Source organism: Mustela lutreola (assembly GCF_030435805.1).
Source record: "Mustela lutreola isolate mMusLut2 chromosome 5 unlocalized genomic scaffold, mMusLut2.pri SUPER_5_unloc_1, whole genome shotgun sequence".
In the NCBI taxonomy this organism is placed as follows: Eukaryota; Metazoa; Chordata; class Mammalia; order Carnivora; family Mustelidae; genus Mustela; species Mustela lutreola.
The window spans coordinates 1-2,618 of record NW_026709258.1 but is presented as its reverse complement, the minus strand read 5'-3'; positions in this window follow the sequence as shown (position 1 = coordinate 2,618).

Below are 2,618 nucleotides of genomic sequence, written 5' to 3'. Positions count from 1 at the left end.
CTTAGCGGAAAAGCTTTCAGTTTTTCTCCATTGAGAATGATATTTGCGGTGGGTTTTTCATAGATGGCTTTGATGATATTGAGGTATGTGCCCTCTATCCCTACACTTTGAAGAGTTTTAATGAGGAAGGGATGCTGTACTTTGTCAAATGCTTTTTCAGCTTCTATTCAGAGTATCATATGGTTCTTGTTCTTTCTTTTATTGATGTGTTGTATCACATTGACTGATTTGCGGATGTTGAGCCAACCTTGCAGCCCTGGAATAAATCCCACTTGGTCATGGTGAATAATCCTTTTAATGTACTGTTGAATCCTATTGGCTAGTATTTTGTTGAGTATTTTCGCATCGGTGTTCATCAAGGATATTGGTCTATATCTCTCTTTTTTGATGGGATCTTTGTCTGGTTTTGGGATCAAGGTGAGCTGGCCTCATAAAATGAGTTTGCAAGTTTTCCTTCCATTGATATTTTTTGGAACAGTTTCAGGAGAATAGTAATGAGCTTTTCTTTAAATGTTTGGTAGAATTCCCCCGGGAAGCCGTCTGGCCCTGGGCTTTTGTTTGTTTGGAGATTTTTAATGACTGTTTCAATCTCTTTACTGGTTATGGGTCTGTTCAGGCTTTCTATTTCTTCCTGGTTCAGTTGTGGTAGTTTATATGTTTCTTGGAATGCATCCATTTCTTCCAGATTGTCAAATTTGTTGGCGTAGAGTTGCTCATAGTATGCTCTTATAATAGTTTGTATTTCTTTGGTGTTAGTTGTGATCTTTCCTCTTTCATTCATGATTTTATTTATTTGGGTTTTTTTCTATTTTCTTTTTGATAAGTCGGGCCAGGGGTTTATCAATTTGATTAATTCTTTCTAAGAACCAGCTCCTACTTTCGTTGATTTGTTCTATTGTTTTTTTGGTTTCTATTTCATTGATTTCTGCTCTGATCTTTATAATTTCTCTTTTCCTGCTGGGTTTGGCGTTTCTTTCTTGTTCTTTCTCCAGCTCCTTTAGGTGTAGGGTTAGGTTGTGTACCTGAGACCTTTCTTGTTTCTTAAGAAAGGCTTGTACCGCTATATATTTCCCTCTCAGAACTGCCTTTGTTGTGTCCCACAGGTTTTGAACGATTGTATTTTCATTATCATTTGTTTCCATGACTTTTTTTCAATTCTTCTTTAATTTCCCGGTTGACCCATTCATTCTTTAGAAGGATGCTGTTTAGTCTCCATGTATTTGGGTTCTTTCCAAACTTCCTTTTGTGGTTGAATTCTAGCTTTAGATCATTGTGGCCTGAAAATATGCAGGGAATGATCCCAATCTTTTGATACCGGTTGAGTCCTGATTTAGGACCGAGGACGTGATCTATTTTGGAGAATGTTCCATGTGCACTAGAGAAGAATGTGTATTCTGTTGCTTTGGGATTAAATGTTCTGAATATATCTGTGATGTCCATCTGGTCCAGTGTGTCGTTTAAGGCCTTTATTTCCTTGCTGATCTTTTGCTTGGATGATCTGTCCATTTCAGTGAGGGGAGTGTTAAAGTCCCCTACTATTATTGTATTATTGTTGATGTGTTTCTTTGATTTTGTTATTAATTGGTTTATATAGTTGGCTGCTCCCACGTTGGGGGCATAGATATTTAAAATTGTTAGATCTTCTTGTGGGACAGACCCTTTGAGTATGATATAGTGTCCTTCCTCATCTCTTATTATAGTCTTTGGCTTAAAATCTAATTGATCTGATATAAGGATTGCCACTCCTGCTTTCTTCTGATGTCCATTAGCATGGTACATTCTTTTCCACCCCCACACTTTAAATCTGGAGGTGTCTTCGGGGTTAAAATGAGTTTCTTGGAGGCAACATATAGATGGGTTTTGTTTTTATATCCATTCTGATACCCTCTGTCTTTAGACAGGGGCATTTAGCCCATTAACATTCAGGGTAACTATTGAGAGATATGAATTTAGTGCCATTGTTTTGCGTGTAAGGTGACTATTACTGTATATGGTCTCTGTTCCTTTCTGATCTACCACTTGTAGGCTCTCTCTTTGCTTAGAGGACCCCTTTCAAGATTTCCTGTAGAGCTGGTTTGGTGTTTGCAAATTCTTTTAGTTTTTGTTTTTTCCTAGAAGCTTTTAATCTCTCCTTCTATTTTCAATGATAGCCTAGCTGGATATAGTATTCTTGGCTGCATATTTTTCTCGTTTAGTGCTCTGAAAATATCATGCCAGCTCTTTCTGGCCTGCCAGGTCTCTGTGGATAAGTCAGCTCCAATCTAATATTTTTACCATTGTATGTTACAGACTTCTTTTCCTGGGCTGCTTTCAGGATTTTCTCTTTGTCACTGAGACTTGTAAATTTTACTATTATGTGACGGGGTGTGGGCCTATTCTTATTGATTTTGAGGGGCATTCTCTGAACCTCCTGAATTTTGATGTTCATTCCCTTTGCCATATTGGGGAAATTCTCCCCAATAATTCTCTCCAGTATACCTTCTGCTCCCATCTCTCTTTCTTCTTCTTCTGGAATCCCAATTATTCTAATGTTGTTTCATATTATGGTGTCACTTATCTCTCGAATTCTCCCCTCGTGGTCCAGTAGCTGTTTGTCCCTCTTTTGCTCAGCTTCTTTA